This window comes from Coffea arabica, chromosome 4c (genome assembly GCF_036785885.1).
Source record: "Coffea arabica cultivar ET-39 chromosome 4c, Coffea Arabica ET-39 HiFi, whole genome shotgun sequence".
NCBI classification, from domain to species: Eukaryota; Viridiplantae; Streptophyta; class Magnoliopsida; order Gentianales; family Rubiaceae; genus Coffea; species Coffea arabica.
Window position 1 is genome coordinate 28459604 of NC_092316.1, and position 27357 is coordinate 28486960.

The window sequence follows — 27357 nt, forward strand, 5'->3', positions numbered from 1 at the left end:
CAGCCACTAACCGTGGATCACTCCCACTAGTGCGCATTTCCTTTTATTCTGCCACTAGCCGTGGGTCAGTCCCACTAGTGCGTATTTCATTTTGCATTGCCACTAGCCGTGGGTTAGTCCCACTAGTGAGCATTTTATTTTGTATTGCCGCTAGCCGTGGGTCAGTCCCACTAGTGAGCATTTCGTTTGCTTAGCCACTAGCCGTGGGTCAGTCCCACTAGTGCGCATTTCCTTTTATTCTGCCACTAGCCGTGGGTCAGTCTCACTAGTGTGCATTTTCATTTTACTCAGCCACTAGCCGTGGGTCAGTCCCACTAGTGCGCATTTCCTTTTATTCTACCACTAGCCGTGGGTCAGTCCCACTAGTGCGCATTTCATTTTGCATCGCCACTAACCGTGGGTTAGTCCCACTAGTGAGCATTTTATTTTGTATTGCCGCTAGCCGTGGGTCAGTCCCACTAGTAAGCATTTCGTTTGCTTAGCCACTAGCCGTGGGTCAGTCCCACTAGTCCCACTAGTGCGCATTTCGTTTGCATCGCCACTAGCTGTGGGTCAGTCCCACTAGTGCGCATTTTATTTTGTATCGCCACTAGCCGTGGGTCAGTCCCACTAGTGCGCATTTTATTTTGCATCGCCACTAGCCGTGGGTTAGTCCCACTAGTGAGCATTTCCTTTTTTGCACCGCCACTAGCCGTGGGTTAGTCCCACTAGTGAGCACCCCATGATTTTAAGATTATTCGGGTCAGTCCCATGATTTAAAGCTTATTCGGGTCAGTCCCATGATTAACAGCTTATTCGGGTCAGTCCCATGATTTAAAGCTTATTCGGGTCAGTCCCATGATTAAAAGCTTATTCGGGTCTGTCCCATGATTTTATGTTTATTCGAGTCAGTCTCATGATTTTAGGTTTTATTCGGGCTAGTCCCATGATTTTAAGTTTTATTCGGGTCAGTCCCATGATTTTAAATTTCTGTCTGGGTCTATCCCATTTAAATTTCTGTCCGGGTCTATCCCGTGGGTCTATCCCATTTACATTTCTGTTCGGGTCTATTCCGTTTACATTTCTGTCTGGGTCTATCCCATTTAAATTTCTGTTCGAGTCTATCCCGTGGGTCTATCCCATTTACATTTCTGTTCGGGTCTATCCCGTTTACATTTCTGTTCGGGTCTATCCCGTGGGTCTATCCCATTTACATTTCTGTTCGGGTCTATCCCGTTTACGTTTCTGTCCGGGTCTATCCCGTGGGTCTATCTCATTTAAATTCCTGTCCGGGTCTATCCCGTGGGTCTATCCCATTTATATTTTTGTCTGGGTCTATCCCATTTACATTTCTGTTCGGGTCAGTCCCGTTTAATTTTCTGTTCGGGTCAGTCCCGTTTAAATTTCTGCTCGGGTCAGTCCCGTTTTAATTTCCTGTTTGGGTCAATTCCATTTCAAAAAAAAATTGTTAAAGAGGTCAATCCTCATTTCAGAAGCGTCCATTGCAGCCGAATAGCACAGGTAAGTATTTGGTGTCTACTTCTTTGTCTCAAGTTTTTTCAAAACTCAGACAAAGAGGGGCAAACTGTAGACACCAAATTTTTGGTGTAATTTCATTTTTAGTTTTTTATTTGTCGTGTTCATTTTTTAGTTTTTAGTTTCTAGTTTTATTTTTATTTTTAAGTTTTAGCATAGAATTTCTTGAAAAAAGGAAAAAAAGAAAAAGAAAAAGCATTCAAAAAATATGACTTAGTCGTTTGTAACTTAAATTCAATGCTTTCTTGAAAGTGAAAAAGAAAAGAAAAGTAAAAAAACGATGAAAATGGAAAATGAAAAAAAAAAGGAATTGGAAATTGCACTTTGTTGTTTCTAGTTTATTTATTTTTCACCCAATGTTAATTAAATTGTTTTTGTTATTTATTTTTATTATTATCAATTTTGTTTTTATTAATCTCAAAAAAAAAAAAGAGGATACGTGAAAAACGCAGCTTGCAAAAAAGGGCTTGGGCAGCCCTTTGGTTGCAATTTTGGAGAGGATAGCTGAGGGTTTTAGGGTTGCTAGCTTGGTATAAATAGAACAGAAAAACACAGCTTTAGAGGAGAGCATACAGAGATAGAGAGCGACGGCTGCAAATCTGGAGGGGATAGAGAGAAACAAAAAAAAAAGAGGGCAGCTGAGAAGAGGAAATCTGGATGACGGCTAGGGTTTGAAGAGTGAAAACAGAGAGGTTTTAGAAAGGGTTTGGACGGCAAAAGAAAAAACCGAGAAAGAGAGTAAGCTTCGGTTGGTGGCGGAGGCGAGAAAAGGAAAGGAAAACTGAGGAAAGAAAAACGAGAGAAGAAGAAGGGATTGAAAGAGGGTTTCAACTAACAAAAGAAAGCAACAAGGGAAGGGAAATTGCTATGGAAGGAAGCTGCAGCAGCCATTGAAGTCGAGACTCCATCACCACTGCCATCACCGCAGCCCCAAAGCCATTGACGCAACTTCAGCAGTCCAGCCGCTCCATTTGAGTTATTTTCCTGGGTTATCTCACGCTTCGTCCGTGAGTAAGGTGATGTTCTCAGTCCTTTCTAGTCAAATAGTGTGAGATTTGGATCAGAATATTGAAATCATTGCTACTGCATTTTCTTTCGTGGGCTGTTTGTTGAATGTTTGGTTTATAGTGAATTCATTCGCTGCTCTTTACACTAGTATATACTGATTTCATGGGTTGGGTTGTTTAGATTTTGTATGCTTTGAACTTGAATCTTGACAAAACCCAGCTAAGGAAATGCATGTCATCCGAATTTGATGCATAAAAATTTCAGGAAATGGAAAAAGATTCGGGTTTGTTTGTGCTAATGCTTCGTTAATGGCTGATTCTCTTCCTTTTGTTGTTTGTATGTTTGGATGTGGAACTTTGTCCTTTCTTGCTTAAGATTACGGTGTGATGTTTGGGTTGGGATGTTGACTGTGCTTGGATGAAAGACCCATTTGATGAAAAAAAATATAGAGAACCGTAGCTGGAAAATTGCAGAACTGTGTCTTTTCTCTGTTGTCCGAATTTCTGGTGCTTAAATATAAAAGTTTTATGTTGAAAAATAGGAGGAATCTTTGATATTCTTGTTGCCTGCCTTCATGTTTGCATTGCGCCTAAGTTTGCACATAAAAATCTGCTGCAACAAGCCCAAAGCTTTTGGCTCTGTTGCAGCAGCGTGCGCAGATCCCTTATTGCTGAGGTTTTGGTTTGTTTAAAATGCTTGATTTGTTTGCTATTTGACTGAGATATCGAGTATTTGGGAGCTTAGCAGTAGAGGCCAGCAGGTTGCTTGGTCTGTGATTGTCGAAAGAAAAATCTTGCTGCAGTTTCCTTTCCTTCTTGTGTTGTTGTTCAGACCAGATTTGCCATCTTAATCCTGCAAACAAAATTTCATGTTTTGATTTGGTCAATAATTTCTGGTTTGATGAACTTGTTTGTATCATGAAATGGATGTAGTTGCTGCTGGAAATTGCCGAAGTTTTTGGAAACAAAAGGAAACAGCCTTTGTTTTTTTTTTTCCTTCAGTTGCAGAATCTTAGGCTTCTACGTAGTTGCATGGGTTGCATGAAAAAGTTCCCAAAATTGCACTTTAACCCCTCAAGTCTCCCCTTGTTCCACTATGACCCAACCAATTGAATGTTTTCTTCGATTTGGTCCTTAGCAACTCTAGTTTTACAATCTTTCATCGCTTGTTTGCTTCAATTAATTACTATGTTTTGTTTAAATTGCACTTCATGCATGAATTTAAGAGCTTTATGACCATGTGAGCCCGTGTTTGCATGTTTTCTTTAATTTTCCCAAATAAATTGGTACCTTGACCATTTCTTTTATTTTGGAGGATAAATAAGTGATTTCACCCCATTAGAGCTCCATTTCAAGGGAGGTATAACTTCTTTTATCTTTTTTGTCTCTCCCCTATGTGATCCAACATGCTAAGTGAGAATTGCATGCCTACTTTACTTGCTTTCCTTGTTTTTCCTTAATTCATTTCATTTATTTTTACTTTTATTAAGTCATTCTTTTATTTATGGGGTATGTGTACACCTCTTGGCTTGTAATAGATAGGGTTTGGAGAGCACTTGATGAAGACCTATTGAAGACGTGTGCCTAGCTAGCAAATGTAATAGGTTCATTAGCTTGATTGCTTGCCTTTGTTGCTATGTGTTAATTTGCTTTATTAGGCTCTTGCATCTAGTCGAGCATGCTAAGTGTTATGTGCTATGTGTTTATGAATGTTTGGCATGTTTACTTGCTTTCTATAGTCGTAGATGAATGTGACGGATGAATGTACGTCACCACACTAGTCCAAAGCTAGTTGTGGCTCATTTTTCCGTTAGGAATTCATAGAAAGGGCTAGTCCAACGCTAGACCCTTAGGGATTTCCTTTTCGTTAGTGCATATGTGACAGCCCCACCTCCCCCTAAGGCGTACCAAAGGGTTCGGCGGGTCACCTGCCCAGCTCTCGCCGGGACTCACTCACTCACTACAGTCCTTCAATGAAGTATAAGATAACTCTCAAATATTACATTCAATTCTCCAAGAATTACATATCACAAGTACCAGAAAGTAAAACCTAGAAAACTGATAACTATAACCACCACGCCAACTATATACATCTCACTCGTCAACTTTTAACAAATACAAATTCAAGTATTCTATAGCTCAAAATCTAACCACCTTCCCGAGCGATCCCCATGTCGGCCCCCTGCTAAGGAAAACAAATGGAACGGGGTAAGCTATATGCTTAGTAAGTAAACAGGGCAAAAGCGTAAATTTCACGTAACAACAGTTACACAGTAAGAGTAAAGCAAAAGCAGAAAGATAACATCACATAGTAAGGATACGGGTGGCTCCAAAGCCAAATCATCTGCCATGCATGATCTCCAGCCGACACTCCGTCGACCACAAATAACGGTCCGTAGAACTCCACTTGTACTCCCACCGTACACCTTATCACCCTCTCTGGCCAGTCACCATTATTCAACACATTAAACATGGAGTATCAATAATTCAAGAAACATTTACAATGGAAAGCAATAGTAACATTCATTAAAAGGATACGGGCTCACATGGAGCTATTCGTTCTTTCGTTCGTTCCCCTGACATTTCCCCTTATTCCTCCAATTATTTGAAATTTCCTTTTTGAGAAATAAAACCCTCATGCCTTTGTTCGTTCATTCATCCTTTTCCGGACATTGACCGGACTCCACCCATCCGGACGTTGACCGGACTCCACCCATCCGGACGTAGCCGGACTACAAGGTAATACTCGAGTATACCAAATTCACCCAGGATTACCATATCGCCCGACCGAGTCCGCTTCTGGCTTGAGTCGATCGGTAACGAAGGGCAGGGCCCAATTCAGCCAAAAGGCTTACATCATGCGCAACTAATGTTTCCATCATTAAATCATTGAAAATTTCACGTTTCATTAAGGTCGAGCGCGATAAAGAACACGCTCGCCTAGAAAACTCGTTTTAGAAATCCTTGAAAGCACTTAACACATTATCAAACAACAACAACAAGTCATGAAGTCAAGGAGAATATAACAAACAAGGAACACTCACTGAGCTTTTAGCTCACTCCTTTAGTTTTGTTTTCCTTAACAGGGGACGGCGAGCAGGATGAGAGCATAGACTAGCCTAGTCTAGGTCTTTTGTTTCTTTTGTAATGGTTCTCGGCCTAGTGCTTGGCACGGGCTGGTTGTATGGTGAAGTGAGAACCTTTGTACATTTGATGGCTGTACTTCTTTTTAAGATAGCAATGTATATAAGTTCCGCTTTAAATTCGGATTGCTGCCATATTTATTCTTGTGATTTATTCTGGATTTGATTAAGGAACGACTGAGTCCCGGCGAGAGCCGGGCAGGCGACCCGCTAAACTCTGGGGTACGCCCTAGGGGGAAGTGGGGCCGTCACAGCATACCTGCATGTTCACTACATTTCATACATTTTTCTTAGTTTTATCATTTGGCATGCTCCTCCAATCCTTTTCCCCTCATTTTAGGCTTTTTGCATCCTCATGCTAGTTATAGGGTACATTTGCTTGAGAGTCCCCTTTCGATAAGGGAAACGATCGAGTGTGGCTACAAAAATAGCCTTAGCACGCTAGTTCTCCCTTCTAATCAAAGGGAAAATTAAAGTCACAAAGTTAGGACTCCCTGTTCCCGTCTTGATGCATTCCTATAGGATTCATGCATTTTACTCATTCGCTATCACATACACTTCTACTTTATATTCTAACCATTTTTCCACATTCCCACTTCACACTACTTTAATTTTGCACGTTTTCACTCAACTACTTACACTTTATAATATCACTCGCACACATGCACTTTATGTTATCTCACATATATTTTTCATTATTACTTTACTCACCTTATCTTGTACATCCATTTGCACACTTCCACTTATACACTCTTGTTTTTATCACTTTTTCACTTCACACAAACTCACATTTTCACATGGCATGCATTCATTTCACTCATTTTTACGTCATTTAGGATTATGTGTGACCTCTCCAAAGGATCATTATTGGGCTTCACAATTAATGTGATTGGCATCACTCAAGCTTTGGAGAGAAATTTTACCCCCATGTCCTCCTAGGTCTAGGTTTTGCACTCATATAGTCATATCCAACATGCGATACATACTTTGGGTAGAATAATTAGGAAAAGTGGGGCTAAGTCACGCAACTAGCTTTGGCTAGGGTAAGGGAGTGCCTTAGGCGTTGCCTTTGCCTTCTCCCTTATCAAATGTGACCCCCGATCCCTTTCTTTGGTTACGAAGACCTAAAAGTTCTTTAAAAGGGTTTATTTACTTTTTCGTTCAAAAACAAAAAATCATTTTTTTGGGTGACTTGGTACACCCTAACTCTATACCAAGTGGCGACTCCATTTTTCATACAAAAACCCTTTTTGAACTGTATTTGGCCAAATCGTCGCATTTCACAATCCCACGGCCTTTTATTTTGTCACTTTCACACACATTCACATTTCACACACTACACTTCCACACTCATTTCAAAAAGTGGGGCGCGACATGGCTCCAACAGTCATAAATCAAGTATTTCAGATATTCAGATATTTCACATAACGGGTAGCAGGTAGTGGAACACTCACCTGTCAAGTAATGCAGTAGTCAAACGTCAAGTATCTCAGTTACGACCACCTTCGTTTCCCAATCTTAGGGCAACGAGTGAAATCGTTAACATATTAGGTTCATTTCCCACTCAATTGTAGGCCCATTAAGTGACCAAGTGAGTGGTTAAAGTCACTCAATTCATCATGTAAATTAGGTCCAAAATGCAGTAAAATTTCTTGAGAAAACAAGTTTGACAAGTGCAAGAAAGTTGGGCAAAATAAAAGTCTCATTCAAGCTCAAAATGTTCTTCGCAAGTAAAACAGTCTTGCCCGCACAGTCTTGGGAAAACGGTCATATCTCACTGTAAAAAGGTCAGCATTAGGTGCCGTTAGTTGTGTTGGAAACTAGACTCGAAAATATTTCCAACGGTACCAATTAGGCACTCTAGTTCGTCTCCTAGCAATACCAGTAGCTCAGACAAATTGGCTGTTTTTCCAACCCTAGATCAGCCTTAACCTCAAGCAAAACTACATTAGTTCTTGGTGCTATCTTCATTTGTTTTGGTTCAAATTCACCCAAATCAGTCATCAAATGTTCATATACAGGGTGTCACATCACCTAGGGCCATTGGAGTTCAAAATATAATACATCAACATGAATAAGAATAACCATAGTAGCCTAGCCATCAAGAAAACCAAACCAGTCCGCTATCTAGACCAAACCACTACTTTACTTGCTCAAATTTCATTCAACTCACCCATGAGCTTAACCAATGTCTATCCATGATTATCAGGCTTGAATAGAGTACACTTGAACCACAAAAATCAAGGGGAAACCCCTTCTTCCAATACCGGTCAGCCAAGGCAAGAAAATCAGTCCACAAGTTTACATGTTCATCTAACTTTCATCCCTTTCATGATTTCCATTTAAACAACACATCAAGTGGTAGATCTAACTCAAAAGAGGTTTAAAATATGTTAATACCTCATAAACAAACATGAACAAGATCCAAACATTTCATCAAACACTTGGAAGGCATAAAAACTAACTCAACTACTACTTGTTTCATTCAAGAAATTAACCCCAAATCTCAACCAAAACAACTTGTAGCTTGCCATTAAAACTTAAAGTAGGTGATCTAAAATCATAAAACTCTAATTTAAAGGTCATTTACCTCTCTTACAAGTTGATTAAGTCACCAAACAACCCACCAAAGTGAAAGCTTCAAGCTTGGAACAAACTCTAGGATTGCAAGGAAGTTTGTCAACTAACTCAAGATCTTTCTCTTTCGTTTTTTGCTCTTGATTTACTAGGGTTCGAAAGCAAGGAAAAATGGAGTTTCTCTCTTCCTCTCTAAGCTTCAAGAAATTCAGCCATAAGGGAGAAAAAAAATGGCTAAGGCTAGTTTAAATTATCTTCTAATCTTTGGTCAAACAAAATACTTGGCTAGGATTTTGCCACATAGCCCATTTCTTGTCCATAACTTCTCTTAATCCTTTGACTAATGATAGTTCAACCCTTCCAAATGTACCAATACCTATTTAACACCTCTAATCCTTCATGTAAAGTCCCTACCACTAATAAAAGAACACTTGGTAAAATACAAGTGGTGAATTATTTAAAACCAACTCAAGAAATTGTTTTAATTCAAATAAAAGGAAATGAAATGTAATGCATGGGAAATATTATAACACATAGGGAATATGATGCAAGGGCATATTATAAGTGGTCTAAGTCTTAGAATAAGGCATGTAGCTAAGAAAAAATTATGTTTTAAAGTGAGGGTCAATACAGGGGAATTGTTGTAACACATGTAAAATACAATGCTAGGGCATATAATGAGTGGTTTAAATCTTAGGACAAGGCATGTAGTTTAGGGAAATTATATTTTAAAGTGAGGGTTCTCACAAATCTATCCTATTTTTGCACTATATGTTTGACCTTGAGAGAGACTGAATCGGCCCTTACTCAAAACATAAAACTTGTAGATACTTGAGTTAACTGTCTACCTGCAAAAGTTCAGATTTATTGAAGCACTATAGCCTATGAAATGACCAAAATACCCTTGATTGCCCATAACTCCTGTTTCATGTTGGGTTTTTGACCCTGAATATGTATGTTTTGGCTTTAGAGGCCTTCATTGAAAATGTTGGTATATGTCTTAATTTCGTAACGCCATAAGATTCGTTGAAATCAGATAAGTGTAGCTTCAATTGTGATTAAATTGTTAAAAGGTGATAGAAGCTTGATAATGTTAGAATTCCGTTGCTTGACCTGATATTTGTAATCTGGGGTTTCGATTTGAGCAAGGCAATGATGTATGCTGGATAGCCGTGGTTGATGAGTGATCCCTCAACTATTTCCCAAAAGTTACTTTTGAAATAATTCTTGCATTGATTACACGATTGCATATCATTGTGTATGTGTGTGTGCCATGACATTTTGGCTCCGATGAGTTCTTGAGAAAATCTTGTGCTTAGAACCAGCGTCTCCACTACTGTTTATGCATTCTTTGGAGCACGATGGCTCCTTATCTCTGTTTATCTGTTACTTGATCTAAGGGAGCGTTGGATATTTAAGTACAAGGATTTCACTGGCTCCAAAGAGCAATATACGCACATTTGATCACTAATTCTTGATATCATTTAAATGCACTATTGTAAAGCTTATTTGATTATTGATTTTACTATTCACTCGCTGAGCTTCTAGCTCACCCCAATTGTTTTCTTCTTCCCACAAGGATCGACCCAAAGGAAGCGCTTGTATTACGTTATTTGTGTGACTGGATGGCATATATCTTGTACAGTTTAGAATTGGAGTCATTTTGTGTAATAGTTAGGCTAGTGTGTCTGTTTGGAATTGAAGTTGATGTATGTGTACATTCTACGCTTAGAATTAGTTTCCGTTTCGCTTATGATATGTAATTCTTAAAGAATTGGATGTAATATTTATGATATATCTAGTAATTTATTTGTTGACCTTGGTCGATCAATCCTTGGTTTTGATGATTAACAAACCAAAATGTAGATTTGGGCTAATGTTTTTATGTGAGTAATTTGTTAGAACAGATTCTTGTGGCATAAAAGAAGAAGCAAAAACAGGGCACTCATGTCGGACGCTATCGGACGTCCGAAAGGATGAAGAACATCAAGAAGGAAACTCTGTCGGATGCTCGTGAGGAAGCATCGGACGTCCGGAAGGATCGGACGCACGCCTCGGACGCACATCGATCGCATCGGACGTCCGAGAAATTTCGCAAAGATTTGATGACTCTCTGCCTACGTTCGGACGCAGGGTTCGGACGTCCGATAGGTGGTTCGGACGTCCGACAGGCACCTGTCGGACGTCCGACAGGCCAACGGCTAGTTTTGACAGCATTTAATATTTGACCGTTGGAGAGCCTTTTGAAGCCATTTCTCACCTTCTATAAACACCCCAAAGCACAAGAAGACAAGAGATTTTTGCCAACACAAAATACAAGCTTACAAGTGAGATTTTTGAGTAGAAAGATTCTTTGTTGGTTGTATAAGGGGTTGGGAAAGTTGGGTTGTGAGGTTGCTCAAGTGAAAACCTTGGTGAAGGTGAACCTATCACTTGGAGTGGTAAAACCTTGGTGAAGGTTGCCTCATTTGTGTAAAATAGTTCTTAATTGGGTGAGTGATCTTTCAAGTGTAGGTTGTTGAGGGTTAACTAGAATAGTTGTAAAACTCCTTGGCTCAACCAAAGTGTGTTTGGGGTGAGGAAGGAGTGAACCTTCACTTGTACATCTTGGTTAGCATCGCCATCAATTGAAGAGGCTATTGGATTGATATTTGGTTTGCATTTCTTATCTTTTCTCTTTAATTAAGTTTTCTTTATTGTGCTTAAATTTGATATATCTTTGTGCATTATTGTGAAATTGTTTGTACTCATTGGGTTGCACCGGGCTCTTACAATTGGTATCAGAGCTTGGTCTCTTTTGATCAAGCTTAACCGCTTAGAGTAAAGATCATGGCAACCATAAAAGTTTCTTTTTTAGAAGGGCAATCTATTGATAGACCACCTATGTTTAATGGTTCTCATTTTAGCATGTGGAAACAAAGAATGATGATTTGCTTACAATCCGTTTATATTGAATTATGGTATGTGGTAGAAGATGGTCCTTATGAAGCTAAAATAGTTGACTCCACCACCAATTTGAGTAGATTAAAGACTAGACAAGAATTGAATGAAAAAGACAAGAGATACCTTTCTTTGAATGCCAAGGCCATGTGTATATTGTACAATGCATTAGATGTAAATGAATCTAATAGGATTAAAGGTTGTAAATCTGCTAAAGATATTTGGGATAAATTGTGTGTATTTCATGAAGGTAACCAAGAGTTTAAAGAACAAAAGAAATCTTTGCTTGTTTCTCAATATGAATTTTTCAAAATGCATCCTCTTGAAAATGTTGATAAGATGTGTAGTAGATTTTGTGACATTATTGAAGATCTTAAATTGCTTGGAAAAGAATATTCTTTGGGTGAGAAAAATAGAAAGATTTTGAATGCCTTGCCAAAAGAATGGGAAAACAAAATAAATGCTATAGAAGAGGCAAAGGATTTAAATTCTATGTCCATTGAATCTCTTGTGAATTCCCTAACCTCTTATGAATTAAAACTGAAACTCAAAGTGCAAGAGGAAGAAAATGCAAGAATGTATATGAGAGGCATAGCTTTTAAAGCATCTCAAGTGGGGGATAACCCATCCTTCATGGGTAATGAAATCATGGAAGTGGACAATGATATAACTCCTCACATCAAAAGTTTCAAGAAGATCTTCAACAAGAGATGTTCAAGAGGAGATTGCAAAGTTACATGGGATGAATGCAATTCAAAAAGAGAAAAAGAAGAGTTGGCCCAAATAGCACTAATGGCCGTTGGAGAAGATGAGGTAAGTTCTTATCACTCTTCTTGTGATGAAGATAATGAAGATGATGATGTGAAAATTCTTATGATTAAAATGCATAAAAGTTTGAGAAAATCTTATGCTAAAAATAAAGATTTGAAAACAAAAATAAATGATTTGTTGGAAGAAAACTCCAAACTTTTTCAAGAAAACAAATGTTTGAGAATGGAAAATGATGATTTAAAAAATCAAAAAAATGTTTTGAAAAGGAAGTTGGAAGAGACAAAAAAGTTTTATGAAAAAATGTTGGAGGAACAAAATTTGTTAAAGAAAAGAATTAATGACTTGAACGAGTTTCTCCAAAATGAAAAACAAAAGTTTTCTCAAACAAAAGAAAGCAAATCTTTTCAAGGCACAAATAAGTTTGTTATGATAAGAAGTAAGAAAATTAGTTGCATTAAATCCACCTATGTGCAAAATACTTCTATCATGTGTCACTTTTGTTGCAAATTTGGACATATGCAAAATGATTGCTATGTAAAGAAAAATATGAGAAAAGGCATGAAATCCATGTGGATTGCTAGATCATGTCGCATTAACTCCCAAGGACCTTATAAAGAAATGGTACCAAATGAAGTTTCTTATATTTAGGCACATCATGATGATTTGATCCAAGATGTGCTATATGGTTGTAAGTACAATTGAAAATTTTGATATTCAATATGGTCTTGATTTGAAAAATAAAGGGGGAGTTTGTTTTTGATTGATGCCAAAAGGGGGAGTAGGATTTATTGAAATTTCTTTGTATGTTGGCACTTCCTAAGGGGGAGCTTTATTTGAATTTATTTGATAAAAGAAATCTTCATTTTGTTTGTCATCATCAAAAAGGGGGAGATTGTTGACCTTGGTCGATCAATCCTTGGTTTTGATGATTAACAAACCAAAATGTAGATTTGGGCTAATGTTTTTATGTGAGTAATTTGTTAGAACAGATTCTTGTGGCATAAAAGAAGAAGCAAAAACAGGGCACTCATGTCGAACGCTATCGGACGTCCGAAAGGATGAAGAACATCAAGAAGGAAACTCTGTCGGACGCTCGTGAGGAAGCATCGGACGTCCGGAAGGATCGGACGCACGCCTCGGACGCACATCGATCGCATCGGACGTCCGAGAAATTTCGCAAAGATTTGATGACTCTCTGCCTACGTTCGGACGCAGGGTTCGGACGTCCGACAGGTGGTTCGGACGTCCGACAGGCACCTGTCGGACGTCCGACAGGCCAACGGCTAGTTTTGACAGCATTTAATATTTGACCGTTGGAGAGCCTTTTGAAGCCATTTCTCACCTTCTATAAACACCCCAAAGCACAAGAAGACAAGAGATTTTTGCCAACACAAAATACAAGCTTACAAGTGAGATTTTTGAGTAGAAAGATTCTTTGTTGGTTGTATAAGGGGTTGGGAAAGTTGGGTTGTGAGGTTGCTCAAGTGAAAACCTTGGTGAAGGTGAACCTATCACTTGGAGTGGTAAAACCTTGGTGAAGGTTGCCTCATTTGTGTAAAATAGTTCTTAATTGGGTGAGTGATCTTTCAAGTGTAGGTTGTTGAGGGTTAACTAGAATAGTTGTAAAACTCCTTGGCTCAACCAAAGTGTGTTTGGGGTGAGGAAGGAGTGAACCTTCACTTGTACATCTTGGTTAGCATCGCCATCAATTGAAGAGGCTATTTGGTTTGCATTTCTTATCTTTTCTCTTTAATTAAGTTTTCTTTATTGTGCTTAAATTTGATATATCTTTGTGCATTATTGTGAAATTGTTTGTACTCATTGGGTTGCACCGGGCATTACATTATTTGAGAACTGTAGTGAGTGACTGAGTTCCGACGAGAGTTGGGCAGGCGGTCCGCCGAACCCTTTGGTTCGCCTTAGGGAGAGGTGGGGCTATCACAGAGGGGCTGTTAGAGATGGTATCGGAGCTCCTATCGAGCTCGTGCCGAAAGAGGGTTCTCGAACTGTGGGGATTGGCTTGTTAAGTATAGAACAAATGTCTATTGTTGGGGATCTTAGATATATATGTTGGGTAGGAATCTCAAAAGTGGTTGATTTCCTCTTGAGCGTAGCTAACTCAAGTGGGGAAATGATCATATTTTCGGATTCTTGTACTCGAATACCAAAGAGTGATACCTTTATGATAAGTCGATATCTTGAGTAATATGAAAGCAAGTTTGAATGGCGAAAGCCAAGGCACGGGGAATGCGAATAGTCTGGATTTAGGATATATTGAAGATATTAGTGAGATTGGGGATCCTGATTATTCATTCGTACGTACTTGGTTGTACTTCATCAAGTTTTGATTAAGTATAGTGCCTGAGCAATACCTAGAGTTAATGTCCCATAGGATGTGTGAATTACTATGATATGTATATAACGAAAGTGTGTTATTTTCAATGTGTTTTATTAATTTTCGTTTTATGATTTGACAATGCTTTTATTGAAGCTTATAGCTATTTTGTTTTGCTTATACTTATTTACGAATAAATAAATGTATAAATTTCGAGGACGAAATTCTTTTAAGGAGGGGAGATTGTGATACACCGAATGTTAGGAGATTGTTTTTAAAGAAGATACTGAAGTTTATTTCTTTGGGTTTGATTTAAAACCTTATTTTGTTTTAAAAGACTAGAAACCCTAAATTCTAATCAAAAACTCTAGTTTACTTGTGACTAACCGATTTTCTTAAATCTCTCATATTTTAATCGAAACCCTAATTGTAATCAATGGAATTGTAAAATCCCTCACATTTTCCCTAAAATTTTCTTTTTGTTTGGAATTTATTCCTTTCTAATAGCTTTACTACTTATTTACACCCTCAGTAATTGCAATCAACCATAGAATCAAGGGTTTTCCCTTTAGGTTCTTAGTTCGGATAAATTAGGGCTTTTTGCTTATTTTGACCATGTGATCACTTGATGAGATGTATACACTAAATTCAGTGATTAAGGGTGAGTTTAGATGATATTAAGTGTGTGATTAGAAGTAAGAATCATAAGTTAGTGAATTATAAGTTAAAACCCTAGTATACACGATTTAAGAAAAAACGAGTTGAACCGACGGATACCGTTTGTTATCGAGTAAGTGCACCACTTGAATACTACTTTATTACCTTAATCTCCTTGCTATTAATTGATTAAAATCAGCCCCCAAAATATCCTCAAGGCAGCCGAAATATTGGACTAAAAATAAGAGAGAAAAGAACAAAATTTGACTTCCAATCAAAGTGTGACACTTGTCAACTTTGACCCAAATTAATTCCTATCATTTTAACCTTCTTGAAGCTTCATTTGATCCTTCATTTTCAGCCTTCCAGCCATGAGTTTGAGAGGAAAAAATAGAGAGGAAACCATCTCAATTCATCTCGAGCTTAGCTTGCTTGAGCGAGAAATCAAGAAAACTAAACCGGTTAACTTCTAATTTGAGAGCTTAGGAAGTTTGGGGAGCTAAATTTTGCAAGGAAATGTGAAGGATATCTCTTGCAAGCCTTTTATTGAGGTAGTATGGCTGACCATCTTCTTCCTTCCCTTTAGTCTTGTTTAAGTTATGTAGCAACTTGTATTCATGCATTGTGATACCTATTTAAGTGATTTTGATGATTGTGGTGGTGGAATTGTGAGTTAGGGTTTTGAATTGTTCACTTATATTTCTTGTTGTCTAGACGATATATGGTGTCTATAACCTTGTATAGGAAGTTAAGGTAGTGGTTCAAGTTAGAAATGTGAAGTTTGCACCTTAAATTCATTGAATTCCAGATTTGAAGCTCTTCACTGCCCTGTTCTGACTGGTTCTGTTTGGCCATGATGAAGGCCGAATTAGACTTGGCTCAAAACATGAAAGTTGTAGGAAATGATGTTTTATAGATGCTTGTAAATTTTCAACTCAATCTGATCACTGTATCATGTAAACTTACAAAATTACCCTTGCTGCCATAGGTATAATTTTATGGACAATTTTGACATTTCCTCATTCTGGTTGCATTTTTTCACCTTGATCCGTGTCAAATTAGCCTTTGGAAAAAACACAGAACTTTTAGCCCTATGTTTCACTTTCCAACGCAACTAAAAACACCTCAATTGGACTTTTGTAGCCTGAGTTATTGTCATTTGAACACAGTGCTGTTAACCAGCCTGATGGTGAAATTCTGATTCTGTAATCTGTAAATTCGACCTAGATAAACCATGAACTGGGTTGAGTTATCTTCATGAAAGTTGTATTCCTTTGTCTTAGTTTCAAAATGGTATAAAGTGTACCCCAATCGGATAAGCATAGCTTCAGTTGTGACCGATACGCATAGAGACGTCGAATTTGCCATTTAGCCTTTTGCCTTCAAACTTGATTTCCGATTGGATTGTTATACTTGTGTTATAATTATGTTGTACTTGGATGATTGTGGAGCCAAATTGATCGGCTATTGTAATGACATTACCTATGTGTGACATTGGGGCTGATTTGAGGAAAATAATGAAGCCATAAATAGCTGGAAAATAGGTAAATACAAGGGATATGCTGCCCACATCTTCACTCGCAGGCTAGTTGGATGTACTTATGACTTGAGCGAAAGGTTTTTAGGGTTGTTCAGGTTTTAAGACCGACTGCTATCTTTTCACTCCAACGTCACATTATTATTTCTTCACACTAGTAGTTCACTTGGCTAGGCACACGACTTATAGTCGAGTTTTATTTGTGCATTTCGTTTCCTGGGTTAGTGGATGGGAGAAACCATAATTGTTCTATCTTGGTTGTTGATAGGACGTGACGGTAATCAAAGCCATCCTTTGGGAGAAAACTTTTAAAGTTATCTTTGCTTGAACTGGTGAGTGTACCACTCCCCTAATTTGTTGCTTATCTGGTTTATATATCTGGTTTATTTGCACTTGCAACTTGCAACCTGATTATCTGTGACTTTTGTGTGCTCTGTATGAAATGAGGGTGTACTTTATCACACTCGTTTCTCTCATCTGTCTGTTCTGGTTCCTGTATATGTTTGAAATGGTTATCTATATCTGTATCTGTATCTATTTGATGTTGTTTGGAGGTTGCTATCCAACGACCCTTCTGTGACCTCTGAGTTCAAAACCTGTGGCTAGTTATTCGAGTCGAGCTGGCAAGGGCTTGGTCGATTAGATAACGAACCACTGTAGTCTGTTTCGGGGAAATCTTTGGGTATTGAAGACTCTGGATTTTCGGTATACTCGAGTATTACCACCTCTGTTCTGTATGTGGTGTTGGGGCCCGGCAAAGGGTATGTTTGGTGGATGGAATTTGTTGACAAGTAGGGTCTATGGTCATGTATATTCTCTAAACGTTGACGGAGAGTCAACGAGGGTGAATCAAGTACTGCAATCGAAATTTGGCTCCTAAGAGCCGCCTGTATCCTTTCTATCTGAGGTGTTTGTTCATTTCCTTATATATTGTGTATAAGTGCCTTGAAAGTGAAATGCCATGATTCTTTACTACTTGTACTTGTAGTACCTCATTGAGCGTAAGCTCACCCCGTTCTCGTTATCTTTGTCTTCCTTGCAGGGTTCAATATTTTGAGAGTTATGATTTTGAAGATAAGAGTTGAGCCAGTTTTAGACGTTTCCTTTGATTAGGCTCTTCTGTACTGGCAAACCCTAAATATAGTTTATATAAGTATGACTACTATGGTTTGTACTTCAAGTTAACTGGTTGAAAACTCCGATGTACATATATAAATAAGTGTTTGATCAAGTGTTTCAAGTGTATTCATTTGAGATTGTACGTTTCTATAGCTATGTGAACTTTCTTGTATCCATTGGAGAAAAACGAGCGAGTGTGAAGCTTGAATAAGGAAGACAAAATTTGGTCGGATTTTGACGTAGCTGCGGTCCTTAGCACTTTCCGATGATTCGTTTTCTTAATGATTTGATCCGTAGTTCTGGCGAGAGTTGGGCAGGCAATCCACCGACCCTTTGGCTGGCCTTAGGAGGAGGTGGGGCCATCACAATATCAGCTTACTAAGACTGGACATTTCTTGCCGATGAATATGAAATACCCTTTGGAGAAACTAACAATGGTTTATATGGATGAAATTGTGAGGCTACATGGAATTCCTTCAAGTATCATTTCTAATAAGAATCCGAGGTTTGTTTACGATTTTGGCAAAAAATTAAAGAGACTTTGGGGACCAAGTTAAACTTGAGTACAACATATCATCCCCAAAAGGATAGACAATCAGAGAGGACAATCCAGACTTTGGAGGATATGTTGAGATCATGTATAATGGAATTCGGAGGAAGTTAGAGTCACCATATGACATTGGTCGAGTTTGTGTATAATAATAGTTACCATGTTTCAATTCAAATGGCACCTTACGAAGCACTTTATGGAAGAAAATGTCAATCGCCGACCCATTGGAATGAAGTAGGAGAGAGAAAGATTTTGGATCCGACCACTATACCCTGAGTTGAGGAAGTATATAAGAAAGTCAAGATAGTCCGAGAACGGCTCCAAACCGCCCAGAGTAAACAAAAGAGCTATGCGGATAATAGGAGAAAAGATTTGGAATTCAAAGTGGGGAATACGGCCTTCTTGAGAGTTAAATCCATAAAAGGAGGAGTCATAACAAAGAAAGAGAAGAAATTAAAACCAAAATATATTGGACCTTTTGAGATTCTCCGACGAATTGGGAAAGTGGCATATCAATTAGATTTTCCTGCTAGTATGTCTAAGATCCATAACATTTTCCACGTCTCTATGCTCAAGAAGTATCATCCGGATCCAACTCATGTGATACAGTTGGAAGATATTGAAATAGATGAGTCACTTTCGTATGAAGAACATTCTGTAAAGATTCTTGATCGAGAGGTAAAGGAATTGAGAAACAAGAAAATTCCTTTGGTTAAAATCCTTTGGAGAAATCATGACGTTGAGGAAGCGACTTAGGAGGCAGAAGTGGAGATGCAGAAAAAGTATCTTGGGTTGTTCGTTTAAAAAATTAAGAATTTTGAGGACAAAATTCTTTTAAGGGGGGAAGGATGTGAGGGATCTAAAATTTTTACTATTTTTGAAAGGTAAATAACAATGATAAAAATATTTATATTATGTGATTTTGTCAAATTTTTGGTATTCTCATCTATTAAATTTCATTTTATAACTTAGTTGAATTTTTATTAATAATTGTCTGGTTATCGTTTGCCTAGCATTAAGTGTGAAACTTTGGAGTGGTGACGTGGAATTTTGTTTGAAGATGAAATCTAGAGCATGTAGAGACTTTAAAGAAATAGAAAAATGATAGGATAATACTGGTTGGGGGAAATCTAGTTAAGAATAAGATGTCGCACGAGGATGCGACATATAAGAGAGTAGGTGAGGTGGTCCACCTACCACACTTTAAAGGAAGAAACTAGACTTGAAAGTTCATTCTCTTTCTGTGACAGCCCCACCTCCCCCTAAGGCGAACCAAAGGGTTCGGCGGACCGCCTGCCCAACTCTCGACGGGACTCAGTCGCTCACTACAGACCTCAAATAAAATACAATATAAGTCTCAAATATACATCAAATTCTCCAATAATTACATGTCATAAGCGAAGCGGAAACAATTCCCAACTATACATAAAATGATTCCAAATCCAAACTGTACAAGATATATGCCATCCAGTCACGTGAATAAGTACTACAAGCCTTCCTTCGCCATGAGCTCTGTGGAGGGGAATAAAAAATTTTTTGGGGTGAGCTAAAAGCTCAGTGAGTAACCAGCAAAATTAGTACTCAAATATATTTCAAGATAATGCACTTCGATGATGTCATGAGTTAAAGATCAAATGTACGTTTATTGCTCTTGTGAGCCAGTGAAATCATGGCACTTAAACACCCAACGCTCAAATAAATTACTTAACGTTAAACAATAAGGGGGAGCAACGTTGGTGCTCCAGATAATGTCATGAACTCATTGAAGTGGTGGAGACGTTGGTGTCCAGCACACGAATTCCAAGCACTCATTTGAGTCAAAACATGTCATGGACCACATGCAAACACTCATGATATGAAATCGAGTAAATAATGCAAGAAAACGTTCAAAAGTAACATTGAAAATAGTTTAGGGTCACTCACCTCCACGGCTCAGAAACCATCCATCATATATCATTACCTTGCCCGAGTCCAAGCCCTAAATCATAAACTCAAAGCAATCATACATTCTCAAAGTTCGGATAGCATTTCCCCATAAATACTTCATTTCCAACCTACAATATGTTACCAATCACACATATGGTTAATAAGCAATAAAATATATCCAATTAGGCCACAATATCCCTCAAGCGTAACTTTTCCGCAATGATCGCAGTTAACGTATAAAAGTTCCGTTTAACACCTTTCAGCACAATATCCATAAGTGAAGCTACCCTTATCAGATTGGAATGCAATTTATACCATTTCAAAGTTAAGACAAAGACCTACAACTTTCATGAAGACCACTCAGTCCAGTTCGAAACTCACTGTGAAATTCAACTAGCAGTCCTGATTCATTCACTCATATCTCAGTACACACAACTCCAATTCAGGTAATTCCAAAGCCATTTGAAAGCTAAGATACAAGGCTATAATTTTTAAGAAGACATCAACAACCAATTCAGTAATATTCCTGGTCAAACTAACCAATTACATAAGCTGATTATCAGTTTCGAACAGAAACAGGGCAGTAGGGGTATTTTGGTCTTTTCACAGGCTACGTTACTCCGATTGAGTTGAAATTTTGCAAGCAACTATAAAATATCATTCTCTACAACCTTTATGTTTTGTGGTAAGCCTAATTCAGCCTCTAACATAGGCAAACAGAAACGGGCAGAACTGAAAACAAGATTTCCTAAAATCTGGAATTTTCTCAAACCACCATAGAAATCACCAAATCTTCCACAAAACAACATCTAAAACAACTAAAAACCACTAATAAGCAATGAATTGAAGTAAAGAGGATGTTCTTGGTAAAATACCTTTAAACCACAAGAAAGGTAGGAGCTTAATCTTTCCTCCTCCAAAACAACTCCACCAACACCTTTAACCTTCCCTAGCTAGCAAGTTTTATGGAGTGGTTTGCAATTTAATCGGTCGGAACTCAAGATTTGGACAAGAATTGAAGTAACAAGATGAAGGTTTTTCCTCTCTTTTCTCTCTACATGTCTCAGCCAAGAAGGGTAAAGAAATGAGAAAATGTTGGTCAAAATTGGAGTTTAGGAAAGTTAAATAAAAGTTAGGCAAGTCAACTTCCAATCGGATCGCAACACTTGGCCCTTCTTAAGTTTATTCTTATCCCTTTGTCTCTCCAAGATTAACCATCTAAGTAACCTCTAATTATTTCTTAGCACCTTGTAAAATAACATCACTTAATACAAAACTCCAACAAGTTGTCAAAAATATATCGCATTTACCGCACTAACGGGTCCTACGTCCATAATACACTTCAAACTTAACGTGGACTAACTTGTATCAAGAAAATGATTTGAAAACTATAGTCCCTTATAACAATGTATAGGAAATTAATATATTGAAGAAAGGCATAAAATTATAGACAAGGAAACAAAATAATGTCTAGAAAATATATAAAAATTTTCGGTTTCTCACACTCATTCGTTCGGGGCGTCACACTTTCCTCCCTCTTGAGCCATCTGAAATTTTAAGAGAGAGAGAGAGACTTGAGAGCTCTCCATTTCCTCCTCCATCTTGCTATTGAATACCGCTTGGAAAACCATCAACAACCACACTTTTTCTTCTTCTCCTTCTTCTCTTCTTGTTGGGCCGAGAGAGAGAGAGAGTCCGAGAGAGAGAGAGAGAGAGAGTTGGGAAAGAGAAAGAGAAAGACCAAGAGAGAAGGGACACCATCCATCTTGCCTCTTGAAGAGTTGTGGAAGAAATCACCAAGCAATCTAGAAGATCTTTGACCTTTCTTGAGGAAACTTGAAGGGGTGAATCTTGGAAAGAAATTTTGATATTGAATCACACTAGATCTAATTAGATCTTGAGATAAGAACTGAAAATGACCCTTATTCTTTAATTTCTAGCCATGAAAATGTTAGATTCACTTGATTTAAGTAAGATCTATGGTAGATCTAGTAAATTTCTTGAAATTATACCACTAGATGTTCTAGTGGTTAAAATGCCAACATAGCTCTTAAATTGTTGGTTGGATTCACTTGAAAATTGTCCATTGATAACCAAGGGCTAATGATTGATGAATCCCTTAGGGATTTGAGAGAGTTTTTGTTGGTTAAATTGTGACGGCCCCACCTCTCCCTAGGGCGTACCCCAGGGTTCGGCGGGTCGCCTGCCCAGCTCTCGCCGGGACTCACTCACTCACTACAGTCCTCAAACAAATTATAATGTAAATCTCAAATATACATCAGATGTTCCACAAATTTACAAATCATAAGCGAAGCGTCCACGCTTCCGCTGCGCCACTCTGATCCTTGATACCAGCTATAATACAGGAGGAATTCCAAATCTAAACTGTACAAAATATAGGCCATCTAGTCACGTGAATAAGTACTACAAGCACTTCCTTCGCCTCGAGCCCTGTGGAGGGGAATAAAAATAGTTTTGGGGTGAGCTAAAAGCTCAGTGAGTAACCAGTAAAATCAGTAATCAAATATCTTTCACAATAGTTCATTTCAATGATGTCATAAATCAAATGATAAGTCCAGAAACAATTACAACATTTACAATGGAAAGCGATAGTAACATTCATTAAAAGGATACGGGCTCACATGGAGCTATTCGTTTGTTCGTTCGTTCCCCTGACATTTCCCCTTATTCCTCCAATCGTTTGAAAATACATTTTTTTGTAAGTAGAATCCCTCGTTCATCCTTTTGTTCGTTCATCCCCTTTTCCGGACGTTGACCGGACTCCACCCATCCGACCATTGGCCGGACTCCACCCATCCGGACGTAGCCGGACTACAAGGTAATACTCGAGTATACCAAATTCACCCAGGTCACCATATCGCCCGACCGAGTCCGCTTCTGGCTCGAGTCGATCGGTAACAAAGGGCAGTGGCCAATTCAGCCAAACGGCTTACATTCATGCGCAACTAGCATTTCAATAATTAAATCCTTGAAAATTGCACAGTTATTTAGGTCGAGTGCGATAAAGTACACACTCGCCTAGAAAGCTCGTTTTGGAAATCATTCAAAGCACTTAACACGTTATCAATCAATAATACAAGTCATGAAGTCAAGAAAATATAGCAAATAAGGAACACTCACATGCAAGCACGCATGATATGCAAGAAAACAGTTCAAAAGTAACTTTGGAAACAGTTTAAAGGTAAATAATGCAAGAAAACGGTACAAAAGTAACTTTGGAAACAGCTCCAAAAGTAAATAATGCAGGAAACGGTTCATAAATAACTTCAGAAATAGTTTGAGGTCACTCACCTCCACGGCTCAAAAACCATCCATCATATATCATTACCTTGCCCGAGTCCAAGCTCTAAATCACAAACTCAAAGCAATCATACATTCTCAAAGTTCGGACAACATTTCCCCATAAATGCTTCATTTCCAACCTACAATATATTACCGATCACACATACGGTTAATAAGCAATAAAATATATCCAATTAGGCCACAATATCCCTCAATCAAAGCTAATTAGAAGCTTAAAAGCCACCATTAGAAAAACCCCCAATTAAACCCTAGAAACCGGAATTCATTCCCTCAAGCGTAAATTTGGGCAGCATGCCCTTTGTGTTTACCTAATTTCCAGCCATTTAGGCTTCATTATTTTTCCTCAGCCAATCCCAAAGTCATATATATCATAAATGCAAGTCAATAGCCGTTCCATAGGCTCATAACAATACAAGGACAAAATTTAAGCTAACAACAAGTGTGGAAACGAAGTTTACAAAAGACAGTTTTGATGGGTTTTTGCGGAATGGGTACATCTGAGGCTACACTTATCGGATTGAGGTGAAACTTATACCGTTTCGAAGCTAAGAGACAAGGATAAAATGTTCATGAAGATCACTTAGTCCAGTTTCCAATGCAACCTAGTCAAATCCTCAATTTACAGAACCAAAATCTCACTCGTCGGCTGTCTAACCGCATTGTACTGTAATGGTCATATCTCAGGTTACAAAGGTCCGATTCAGGTGTTCTTAGAGGCGTTTGAAAGCTAAGTAAGAATACTACAACTTTCATGTTTTGGTAAAAAACTAAATCAGTACGGATCCTAGTGGAAAAATGTGATAAACTGGATAAACTGATCAAATGGACTGCTGGGGAAAAACTTAAAACAGTAAGGGTATTTTGGACTTTTCACTACCTACGTTGCTCCGATTGAGTTGAAATTTTGTAGGTACCTATAAAATACTATTATCTACAACTTTCATGCTTTGACCTAGGGCCAAATCAGCCTCTAACATAGGGCTACAAAACCGGACAGAATAGAGTTGAAAATTTCCAGAAACCTGGAATTTTTGGGATTCAATGAAACTTTCTTCATTTCTTGCTTCAATCATCACTACAACCACTTATATAAGCTTAGATACAACATATATCATCCATATAGCAAGTATAGGCAGCAAATACCTCAACAAATGAAGCTTGCAAGAGTAATACTTCACCTCCTCTTGGAATTCTTGGTTCCCCTAGCTTCTCAAGCTCACAACTCACACTTTAATCGGTTTAGAATTTTAATTCCTCACTTGGACGGCTCAACTCAAGAAGAAGGAAGCTGGTTTCTTGCTCTCTTTCTCTCCTCTTTTGTCTCAGCCAAGTAGCAGAAAAATGAAGAAGAAAGGTTGCCCAAGGTGATAAGAAGGTAAGACAAGTTGTCTTGGTCAAGGGCCCTTAGGTGGCCGACAAGTGTCCTCACCACCCTCCACTCATTTTTTTGTTTCTTTTCCTTGTTATTTTGGTCCATAATTTCGGTCAAAGCTAGCTGGAATTGAGGGGATATTTTGTTCAAATATTAATGAGCTCATGTGGTAAGAAAGTGGTGGTCAAGTGGTGCGGTCAATCGGTAGTGATCGATACCCGTCGGTTTGCACCATTTTTCCTTAAATCACACATACTAGGGTTTTTACTTCCTATTCACTAACTTTATATCATTGCTTCTAATCACATATTATTTCTCACCCAAAAGTCACTCTTAAACACCAAATTTGATCCTCATTCAGTACCGAATAATTACACTACGGATACACGTGAAAACCCTAACTTGCTCCAACTTGAAAACGAAAAGTGAAACCCTACTTTCCAGGTTCATTTACACTTATCGTGGGGTGATTGAATAGTAGGGCCATAGTAAAAGAATAATTTGCAGATAAAAGGCCTTTTTAAGAAAACGTGAGGAATTTTACAATTCCAGTAATTAAAATTAGGGTTTTCCATCAAAATATAAGATATTTGAGAAAAGCAATTAGTCACAAGTAGATTAGGGTTTTCGATTAAAATTTAGGGTTTCTAGTCTTTTGGAACAAAATAAGGTTTTAAATCAAAGCCAAAGAAATGCACTTTAGTATTTTCTTTACAAATAAACTCCTAATATTCGGGATGTCACATAAATGGTTGTTTTGTCGGCAAAATTCTTGTGAAATTTTCGAATGAGCTAGCCGAATGAAGAGGGTTAATTTTCAACCTTCATTTTCAACATTTTTGTATTCTTTTTAACTAAATTTCACTCAAGTGACTTGGTATTAGGTTAAACTATGATTATATGTTGAATTGGAGTTGAAAGTTAGGAATTTTAACGGTTAAAAATCATTTTTATTTCACTATATTTGGGCTAAAAACTATCCGGGCAGCAATGGTGAACTCGAGACTGTTTTGCCTTTGATTTTGTGTTTTCACACATCAAATTTTGGGAAAAACTATTCTAGATATATATTATTTTCATAACTCGAGCCTACATGTTGAGTTCAAGTGAATTTGGTTTAGTTTCGCAAATTGTTGGGCCGAAACTTATTGTCTCTTTTTACGTGTTTATAGGAGTGATTGAAGACTGTGATACCAAACCTAACTTGGGTTCTGAGTTTTGATATATTGGTGAGTTTCCGTGCATGTTATCTGTCTTGAATTTGCAAATGTGACATAGATGTGAACTTGATGTTGTGACTGAAATGAATAGTGTTTTAAATTGTTGAAGTATTGTGATGTTGCCTGGGTTGTTATACCATCGACGATAAGTGATTGAGTGTGCATGATAATTTTTTAGAATTCCTGAGTCCTATAGGTAAGTCTGTCGATTCGTGCCAGTCATAGGACTTGGTCAAGAAGATTTGACGAGTCATAGGAGAGTGTTTTATATTCACTGGACTTGGCATTTAGACTTGTCGCTTGTGAAGTGAAAACTATGGTATGCTCGAGCAATACCCATATTAAGTGTTTTTGGATTTCAGCCCGGTATAGGGAGTCATTGGAAGGAGAATGAAGTAAGTAGAGCTCTACATAGTGATAAAACTTGAAAGTTGACGGAGTGTCAACTACGTGAAATAAGATCAAGATTCATGAAAATTGGGCTCCTAAGAGCCACCCGTACCATACCCCTTGACATTGTTAATCGCTTTATTTACTTGCTTTGAATGGTGAAATTGATGTGTAATTGAACTACTCTATGTGACAGTATGCCTTTTTGGAACTCACTGGGCATTAGCTCATTCTTTCAAATTTGTTTTCCTTAATAGGAATTGAGAACCCGAGTGAAGCCGCTGTCCCTTAAGGTGTGACCCTGTTTCTTTTGTATCTTGTTTTGGGTTGTTAAACTTTGAATTCGATATTTTGGAAGCTTGTAAGACGAACTCTGATTTTATCTCAAGTACGTTGGACTGTATTTTGTTAGTTGGGTTGTAAGTCGAACTTAGTTATGTTATAAGCTATGGAATTGTTATTTTAAGTACTTTGGAAGTATTTTATTGGATTGTATGAGTGAATCCTAGTGTGAGTTGGACAGGCAACCCACCAAACCCTTTGGTTCGCCCTAAGGGAAGGTGGGGCTATCACACTCTCTAAGGGAAAGAAAAGAGAGAAAATTCTCAATTTTCCAACTTGATTTCATGCTTGATTCTTGAAAAAATCAATGTGAAACTCGAATCCATTCCGATCAATCTTGATGAAAGCTTGGAGGTGAGCTTGGTGGAGCTTTTGGGAGGAAAATGTTCTTGTCTTACAACTTATTTTGGGGGTTTTGAGGTATTATACTAAGATCCTCTCTTTTTCCTTCTAATTTTGCCATTTAAGCAACATATAACTTGATTATCATGGACTTTATAAAAGATTTCATGATTTTGCTTACTAGGTTGCAATTTTCAGTTTGGGAATATGTTGGACAGCTTTGATATGAATGGTTTAACTTTGATATGAGGTTGGATGAAATTTTTAGCTTTGAGATGAGGTTTTCTAGC